This window comes from Corvus hawaiiensis, chromosome 15, assembly GCF_020740725.1.
Source record: "Corvus hawaiiensis isolate bCorHaw1 chromosome 15, bCorHaw1.pri.cur, whole genome shotgun sequence".
Classification (NCBI taxonomy): domain Eukaryota; kingdom Metazoa; phylum Chordata; class Aves; order Passeriformes; family Corvidae; genus Corvus; species Corvus hawaiiensis.
In genome coordinates this window covers 949,738-959,843 of record NC_063227.1, presented here as the reverse complement: position 1 = coordinate 959,843, position 10,106 = coordinate 949,738, and positions in this window count along the sequence as shown.

The window sequence follows — 10,106 nt, the reverse complement described above, 5'->3', positions numbered from 1 at the left end:
TCAAGCACAACATATCCCAAGCAGCCCTTGGGGCCGTGTCTGTTGCTGCAAAGCCCCACACTGACTCCTGGCTCCCTGATCCCAGATCCTGCTGCCAGAGCAGGGCTGAGCTGGCAGCCACAGCCTTCGGAGAAACCTCAAAACTTCACTGAGGATTAGCTGAGGTGACATTGAGATTCAGCAGCACCTCAGCACCATCTGTTGCCTGATAAAACCCTCCCAGAGGGGAAACTCAGCGCCCAGCTCTGACCTCAGTGCTTCACTCTGAGCTCCCACGGCCAGGGGGTCCTGCCCTGACCCCCACGGGGACCTCTGGGCTTCAGACTGGATTTGGTGCCTCCACTGCAAAGGGAAACCTCAGCCAGGCTGCTGGGTCTTTGTCAGGTGTGTTGTTGTTGCCCTGGGGTATTTGGAAGCTGAAGGCTGCGGGCAGCAGTGCTGGGGGCTGGAGCAAAGCGGTGCCATTATCAGAATTGAAGTGATTAGCTGAGCTCAGGAGATGCAGGCACCTCCAAAGCAACTATGAATATTCAGGTAAATATGTTTAGCTGAAATATTGAGTCATCAGCAGACACTACATGCACAAAATGTACTCCTGCCTATTTGTCCTTAATTTCACCACCGTGCTGGCCAGCACTGCTGGCAGCTGCAGAGCTGCACTCTCAGGCAGGTTTGCCTTCCTCTGGCATTCACAGAACACAGGAGGTACCAGCTCCACACGCAGCACCCAAACCTGGATCTCCACAGAGGGGAAATAAGTGGGGCTTGGAGCCCAAGGAGAGGAAGAAAGAGTTGGATATCCTGGTTTTCCTTACAGAGGAAAGAGTTGTTATTGTTATTGCATATATCCCTCTCAGATCTCTCGTTTCTGCTGCATGGGATCCGTGCTTTTGCTCAGCTGTTGCTGTGGGACCATGGCTCTCTCCCAGGGTGAGCACAGCCCTGGGTCATTCCATGCTCAGATCCCCACAGGAATACCTCTCCCTCTGTGCAAAGCCTGCCCTGCTCTGGAGAACATCTCAGCACCTCAGCTCTGCTGCTCCTCCAAGGGCAGGTCAAAACCAGCTGCTCTGCATTTTCCCAGTAACCCCTTGGGAAGGTGACACCAGCAGAAGCAAAACCATTCTCTTACCTGGTGTCACCTCTTAGCCCAGAACTCTTCTCCCGTGCAGCTGCTGCTCCCTGGTTTGGGAGGAAGGGAGCTGGGGATGAGAGGGAGGGTGACACGTTCTGGATTAGGAGGGGATTGCTACAAAACTCCCATTTCTTTACCAATTCCTAGCACAGAAATCCAGGATTAGGAATACCAGCCTGGAGAAGTGTCACAATCCAGACAAATGGTTAAAGAACAAGCTTGCAACAGAAAAGGGCAAACCCAACACCTAAGCACATGCAAACTTCCATTAAAAGTCTGATTTTATCCAATAGTTAGTAGAAATTCAGCCAACAAAACGGCCAAGGGAAACAAGGAATGGGTAGGAATGGCTGCAGTTTTCCAAGCACTGGTTTCAGTGCAGCACATGGATAGTGCTGCACTGACTGGGATCTCCTCCCCCTTGGCAAGAAAGCTGATCCCTTTTCCTCCCACAGCTGTCAATATACATGACCTGTCCTTTTTCACATGTCTAACGTCTAATTTAATGCCTATTAAGTGTTCTCCATCAGATACCACTTCTGTCACTGCACAGGGGCAGAACCTTATCAAGCACAGTTTGGTCACAGCACCAAATCCCAGAGAGAATCCCAGAGCACCAGTTCCTGGTGGGCTCCCACCTCTGCCACTGGGTAAAGGGGAACTCAAAATGCCTCGCAAGCAACACTTTAAATGTAATACTTTGGTTTCATGCTTTTCCTTTTAACTTAACAATATGAGACAGGATGATCCCCTGGTCCTCACCCTGGGGAATCAGACGGGCCCTTGCCTGAGCTGCCCCCAGTAACCAGCACTGGGAGCACAGCGGGGTTTGGTGGCCACAGCATCAGCCACACTGCCACTGACAAGAGCACAGCCCCAGCCCCCAGGAGCTCCCTCTGGGACAGAACATGCGAGGGGAATGCTCAGAGCTGTGCCAAAGCCCAATCCCGGGGGCACAGCACCGCTCCCAGGCCATCCCTTCCCTGGATTCCCATCCCCTCCCGCCGGGAGCGGCCTCTCTGCTCCGTTTGCCATTTCTCATGCTGCTGCAATATAAACAGCCCCGACTCTGGGTAAATGTTAGCTCTCTCTGACAGCCCCTGTACATATAGATTGCATACAGTTTACTCTGGCTGTTTTGGTTAGAAGGTCACAGGAGTGCTCAAATATTTGGAAGAGGCACGAAATTTATAGCACCTAAGAAATTACAGCACATGGTAAACACACATACACCTATTTATGTGTCTATACACACAGACAGAAACAGCACAGCCTAGGCAGGGAATTTGCTCCTGCTGGCAGCAGGAGCCAGGCAGGGAACTCCTGTTCCTTGGCAGCTCCTTCACTCTGTGGCACACAGCGAGCCGATGCAGATTTCTGTTTACATTATCTTTATTTAATTAAATGCTGCTTTTCATACACACATCCCATGCAGCTGACACTCACAGCTCTCCCTCTGTACCGAGGGAAGTTTCCTCTCTGTGGCCCCTTCTGCAGATGTTTGTCTTTCAGAGGATGCAGGACTCACCCAGCAGGGGAGAAGCGAGTGGGGTGCCCAGGACCATCCCAGCTGCCCCTTCCCCTGCCAGGAGTGTGTTCCTGCCCCAGGGCTTGGCAGGGAGGGGGGCAGCAGAGGGGCTGGCAGTGACCGCAGCATTCCCACGGGGGCACTGCAGCCGGCTGGGATGAGGATGGAAGCCCGTGCTGCCGTGGGAATTGGCCAGACCCACCCCAGTGCCCTCCCTGCCAGGGCTCTCCTGACCCACCTGGCCCAGCCAGCACTGGGCAGCTCCAGGGAAGCTCAATTATAATTAATAAAAGGATTGCAGCTGCAGCTTGGATTTTGACACAAACCCCTCCTCTCTCCAGTGGTTCCAAGAACGACTGAAGTTCACTGATCTCTGCAGCGCAAACGCTGGCCCTGGGCAGCCGCAGCTTCAGCCACAGCAGAGCCTGGGGGTTTTGCAAGGAGAGCAGCTGTGTTGAGTGAGGCCACCAAAGCAAGACTGGGTGCAATTGTTGTTGCTGTTATTATTAAGAGAAAAGACTCAGTTTCAAGAATTGGCTTTCACAACACAGAACGAGTGGGAAAAGCAAAGGAGTCGAAGCTCCTGACCCAGGTGACGAGGGACAGGGAGGGCAGCCAGGTCTGGACATCAGAACAGTGCAGCTGGATGAAGATTCCCTGTAAAGCCACTGGTTGTAGTGCCAAAATGTAATTAATTGTTACCCTTTGCCTACACAAACACCAGCCCAGAGCCAAGTCCTGCCCCAGCACTTACAGATCAGAGAATCCCAGACTGGCTTGGGTTAGAAGAGACTTTAAAGCCCATCCAGTGCCAGCCCTGCCATGGCAGGGACACCTTCCACTGTCCCAGGCTGCTCCAAGCCCCAGTGTCCAGCCTGGCCTTGGGCACTGCCAGGGATCCAGGGGCAGCCCCAGCTGCTCTGGGCAACAGAAACCGAGACATGGAACAGCTTCTGTTGCTCTGGTTGGTCCCAAATTCCAACGTTAGGATTTTCTCAGGAAGATTTTTAAGTTAACCCAAAGATGAAGTTTTTCCCTCAGATGGAGTTTTAGGAGTGGGATATTCCGTTTCTGAGCAGGACCCCCTCACAGACTGAGCTTCTCTCTGTTCTCTCCCAGCTGCTCAGCCCCAGCCTTGCCACAGCTGCTGCCCAGGGCTTCTGGAAGCCTCCCTGCAGTGCCCAACCATTCTGGGCTCAGAGTTACAGACACAAGCAAAACTCACTCATAAACTTCAGAATTCTTCACACAGAAAGCATTTAAATTTCCTCATAATTAAAATAAAATGTGGTCATTTTTATGTACATCATCTTTTTCTCCTTGGTCTATTTTTAGAACTTTAGTTGCCATAACAACATATTTTACCATATAGCACGTCCTGAAATGAGTCTGGGCTTCCTCCTGGTGTGCAGCAGAGCCCTGACCACCCACACAGCCCGAGGGGGAGGGAGCTCCCCTGTCCCAGGGCACCCCTAGCCCCAGCACTGGGCCCACCCAGAGCAAGCCCAGGAGCCAGACACACAGGGAACACGGCCAGAGAAACGGCTCCAGCAGCACCAACCAGCTCTTCTCTGGTTGTCAGTACCACACAGCCCCAGCAGCCCCTCTCTCGCACCCCAACACGCCAGAAAAAGCCCTTACCTGCACCCAGTGCCCTCCCTGCGAGCAAAGCAACCCTCAGAGAAAAAGGCAGAGCCCCCCTGGCTGCTCTGATAAGTGGGAAAGGGTGGGTGGGGTACAGCTGGGGCATGGGAACACCTGTGGGGATGGGGGACACTGGGAACACCTGTGGGGATGGAGGATACTGGGAACACCTGTGGGGATGGGGGACATTGGGAACACCTGTGGGGATGGAGGACATTGGGAACACCTGTGGGGATGGGGGACATTGGGAACACCTGTGGGGATGGAGGATACTGGGAACACCTGTGGGGATGGGGGACATTGGGAACACCTGTGGGGATGGAGGATACTGGGAACACCTGTGGGGATGGGGGACATTGGGAACACCTGTGGGGATGGAGGACATTGGGAACACCTGTGGGGATGGAGAACATTGGGAACACCTGTGGGGATGGAGGATACTGGGAACACCTGTGGGGATGGGGGACATTGGGAACACCTGTGGGGATGGAGGATACTGGGAACACCTGTGGGGATGGAGGATACTGGGAACACCTGTGGGGATGGGGGACATTGGGAACACCTGTGGGGATGGAGGACATTGGGAACACCTGTGGGGATGGAGGATACTGGGAACACCTGTGGGGATGGAGGATACTGGGAACACCTGTGGGGATGGGGGACATTGGGAACACCTGTGGGGATGGAGGACATTGGGAACACCTGTGGGGATGGAGAACATTGGGAACACCTGTGGGGATGGAGGATACTGGGAACACCTGTGGGGATGGAGAACATTGGGAACACCTGTGGGGATGGGGGACATTGGGAACACCTGTGGGGATGGAGAACATTGGGAACACCTGTGGGGATGGAGAACATTGGGAACACCTGTGAGGATGGAGGATACTGGGAACACCTGTGGGGATGGAGAACATTGGGAACACCTGTGGGGATGGGGGACATTGGGAACACCTGTGGGGATGGAGGATACTGGGAACACCTGTGGGGGTGCAGTCATAGAGTCACTGACTGGTTTGGGCTGGAAGGAGATGATCTGTAAGGTCCCTTCCAACCCCTGCCTTGTGTTCCCCTTTTTGCAATGACAAATGGCAATATTCCTTTCAAACCAAAGAAACCAGAGGCAGTGGCAGCAGGTGACCCCCCCTGGCTGCTTCTGCTGTTCCAGATCCCTGTGGAAAAGCTGTGCCTACAGCAGCTCCTCACCCCGTGGGGAAGGACGTGCTCAAACCAGCACAGGGCTGAGGGAAGCACGTTCCGTGTTTGAGCAGCTGAAGCGCTTTAATGAAAACCAGGGGAAAGAGTTTTAAGTATAGAAAACAGTATTTCTCCAAAATTATTTGCTCTGCTTGAAAGCTAATGCTCTGTTTAAAGTCTGGTTTTATATGTCTCTTGGACTTGAGTTACGGCACATTAATTATGGCCAGAGGCAATGAAGAAGTGTTATTTCTTTACAAAGGAGATGGAGAAATTCAGTTAAAAATAGATTATAAGGCAGTGCTGTCAGGCACAGGCATTTTCCTGCTCTGCTGGATTTCTGTTTTCCATCGACCAAGGAGGACTTTGCTTGCAGAATATAAAGAATTTTTTATATTACTCAGCACAATTAAGTGTAGCTGCTTAGATGACTGTGGAGGTCACTAGAACAGCCAGTAACTTTTCCCTGCTAGGGGAAGTGGCAGTTGGCCAAAACCCATTATCTTCTCCACCCCTTTCTGGTTTTTTAGCATCCTTGCACAGGATTTGGAGCTTCTGTTGGGAGGATGAGGAGGAGCCGGGTGCACACAGGCCCTGTGGCCCTGGGCTGCACCCCGGGGTGGCACAGAGCTGCTGCAGGGGCTGAAATCAGACCTGAGTGATCCTCTGGACTCTTGTAGGACCTGGAGACATTGCTGAGCTTTGGTCAGCAGGGACAGAGCCTGGGAACAGAAAGTCTCCTTCACTTTCTTTAACAATGCCATCCCTGCATCAGGAGGGAACTTTGGATAATTCACAGATCAAAGGGAGGCTTTCTTCCCGTATGCTCTGACACACTATTAAATGTCTCAAACACATCTCCAGTGAGTATCCAAAAGCCCCAGCTCTGGGTCTGTCTGCTGGGCTGCTCCCCAGCGCTGCTGAACGGGGGCTCTGCCTTGGTGCCCTCCCAGCTGCTGTCCCCTCCTGCGGCTCCCCGGCCCTGCTGCAGCTCTGTCAGCGCGGAGCTCCTTCGGCTGCGGGTGAGCCCAGCCAAGGCAAAGCAGAGCCGGGCGCTGCAGGAGCAGCTCCTGGGCCGGCTCCCGAGCCCCGCTCCGGCGCTGGCCCCGCGGGGAGTGCCCGGGAGAAGGCAGCGGGGCCGGGAGAAGGCAGCGGGGCCGGAGAAGGCAGCGGGGCCGGGAGCGCATCCCGGCTCCATCGCCCAGCAGCGCCCGGCCGAGCGCCCGGCTGGATGCCCGCACTGCAATGCGCCGGTTGCCATCTAGTGGCACCGAATCTGGGCTCCGAACCCCTGTCCCCAGCTCCGGTGGCCCAGGCTGGGTCTGTGCCTCTCTGCGGGGCTGCTCTGAGCTGCTCCCAGCCCCCGCCTGGAGCAGGGACCCCGCCACTGCCATCCACAGCTTGGGCGCCGAGTTCCATTTGCTCCTCTTTCTTCCCTTGTTAACCCCGTCTTTTAAATGTTCAGGATGGTAGAAATAAGGCCAAGGAGTGCCTCTGGCAAGAAGGCCCGTTGTTGGTGCTGCTTGTCCCGGGTGAAACAGCTCTGAGGCCGGGGATGCTCTGCCCGTACTCTTTGACCACCAGCTCAGGGACAGCCGAGTGACCAAAACCGTCCCGTGTGTGCCCAGCGTGGCCAGCCCTGCAGGGCCCGGCGTGCCCGGGCTCTGCTGACCACTGGGCCGGGCACTCCTGAGCCTGCAGCCCCATGGGAGCACCAGGTCCTGCCCATTCGTGCCTGGTCTGTCCCTGCTCCCAGTCCCGTGTCCCCTCCACCCCGCAGGGATTCCCAAGGGACCCGGGCTCCCCTTCTCGGTCACAGGGGGTGCCTCACCTGGCATTAGAGCTTTAGGATAAGGAAAGAGCCACTGCCTGTAAAGCCTCGGATGAGTTACTCATCTAGGGACATCTGCCCTACAGATCTGTGCCTGACCACGAGAATCCCACTGGAAATGTGCTGAAATAAAGCCTGGAAACAGTGAGGAGTATCGAGAACCACAGCAATACAAAAGCAGTCAGAAATAGCTTCTTGGTTCAGAGAATGATGCAGATGATTGCTGATAATGAGATTAATGAGCAAAAGGTAAAGACACTCTGTTGTGCTGGGGTTGTTTTCCCAGCAGAACTGGGGGCCTGGGCTCAGAGGCCTCCCAACAAACGTTCCCCTTCTCTGTGCCTCAGTTTCTCCCTCTGTCCTGCAGAAATTACAATGACAATTAACCAACACCTCTGTAAGCTGCTCTGCAGGGAGAGGGGTCGGTGCCCAAGGGCTGGAGGTGCTGGGTGGGCACGGGGCTGTCGAGGCTGCCCGAGGAGCTGGGCAGGAGCTGGCAGTGTTCCTGTACCTCCAGCACCTCCAGCACATCCGTGCCCGGCTCACTCCCCACGGAACGGGCACAGCTGGGCCCCAGCTCCCTGCAAGGGCTCCATCAAGCGCTGTCTGAAGACAAACCAGGGCCGTGGCAACCAGGCCAACAGAGCTGGGTGGGATCTAAACACCGAGCCCGTCTGCAGCTGAGTGCAGTGAGTTGTTTGGGGGATCACACTGCAGGTTTCCATGGAAAAAGCTCCCACAGAACAGCCTTCCAGACAAATTACTGGGTAAACTGCAGAGGTTTCAGAGCTTCAGCCTGATGTTTTTAATGGGTGTTATCTCGCTGCTGCCAGCACTTTATAGGTCCAAAATTCAGCTTCCCTCTCTTTCCTCCAGGGTCCAGAATTGTGCCTGTGTTTGCTTTGAAAATAATGAAGGCACAAGAATGGGCCTCTCTGGTTATTCCATCACTTGCTCAGCAATCCAGGAATGTGCAGAGGCAGAAGCAGGGAGAGAGCTGAACAGCAAGCTGAACAGCAAGCCCTGCTGGTCCCCAACAGGAGACGTGCTCTGTGTTCTGGGTGACCTCTACAGCTCCCTGGGCTTGCTGAGGACTCCCCTGGCCCCTCTGTGCCAGCCCCACAGCTTTATTTCCTCCTGGCACCCTCTGGACAAATCCCTGTGATGGCAATAGACCCGAGGAGCAGTGAGGGGGATGCAATCCCATTCCATCCATTGGCTCCGTCCCGGCACAGCCACCCCACATCCTCCCACCCCAGGGGAATTGGGGCCCATTAGTGGAGGCACTGACTGGGTGGAGAAACTGTCCCCAGCTAAGATGCAGGCAGGAGGGTAATTTTCAAATTTAACCTCTACATTCAGGTCTGAAACAACACTAAGAATAGACTTCAGGCAGAATTAGGCCTTTTAAGGTCAATTAAAGCTCAGGCAGAACATGAAGATCATCAGCACACGAGTGAAGATCTCTTGATTGCTGCAAATTTATTCTGAATTAACAGTGGTGGGAAGGAGGGAAGAATTAATCCAATGATGTGGGCTTGGACTGATCAATCATTTGTAATTATTGTCTTCTCTTTTGTCCATATGCACACTGGAAACTTAATTCTGATGCTGTATCCAGCAATGACAGGGAAATCACCAGGGATGAAGTGAAATGAGGAGAGGCCCAAACCATTAAAAACCAACACCCCCCCCCCCCCCCCCCCCCGACCTTGATATTTAAAGCAGATAACTAGATAAATGAACAGAAATAAACTACCCCACGGTGTCAGAATTGTCATCCTGACTGTGCAGACATGTGAATACATCAATGCATTCCAACAGAAGATGCTGAAATCAAGTTCACATGTAAGTCTCTCCAAGCTGTCACTGACTTACTGGGAATTCCCAACTCCAGATCAAACCTAGTTGTTTAGAGAAAAGAATTTAGAATGTAAGAATTCTAGGAGAGTATAAAATACCAGAGAAAACATTACAGACAAGGGCAGCTAATTGAGCAGATGCTCCTTTTGTGGAACCATTTCACTGCTTGAGAACACATTCTGTCAGGAAACTCTTCCTGAGGATCCTTCCTGAGAGCTCACCTGCGTGTGTCACCCAACAGCTGGAAAGGCAGTGATTTACTCAGGGAAAAATAAATTTATGTACAGAAAACAAAGAGACTTCCTGGTCAGGTAAAGATAAAGCTGGTCAGAAATATTCCCTGTCATCCAAAGAATGTGACGTAGCAAACGTCCCCCATTCCTGGGAGGGATCCCGGGCACTGCAGCATCCCCTTCACGGCTGGAATGAATCCCTTCCCCTGCCCAGGGCAGAGACTCAGCTGGATCCGTGCTGTGACCACCTGGGAATGTCACTGCTGTTGACGTGGGACACCAGCAGGGAGGGCAGGGGGAGGGAAAGGCTTCCCAAGTCCTGCTACAGCAGAGCAGCAGCTTTGAGTGCAGCAGAGAAATCGTGGTACTCAGGTGTCTGTAGCACATCATTGCACTATGAATCCAGGAGGAATTTCCTCGTGGAAAGGGTGGTCAGGCACTGGAAGGAGCTGCCCAGCGAGGTTTGGAGTCCCCAGGGAAGGCCTGGAGGTGGCACTCAGTGCTCTGGGCTGGGGGCAAGGTGGGCATCGGGCACAGGCTGGACACGATGGGCTGGGAGGGCTTTTCCAGCCCGAGTGATGCCGGCAGTCTGTGCCCGGGCTCCCCGGAGCACATCCGGAGTCCTGCAGGCCCACCCAGTGGAGAAGCTGCAAACAGCAAGCCCCGGCTCCCGCA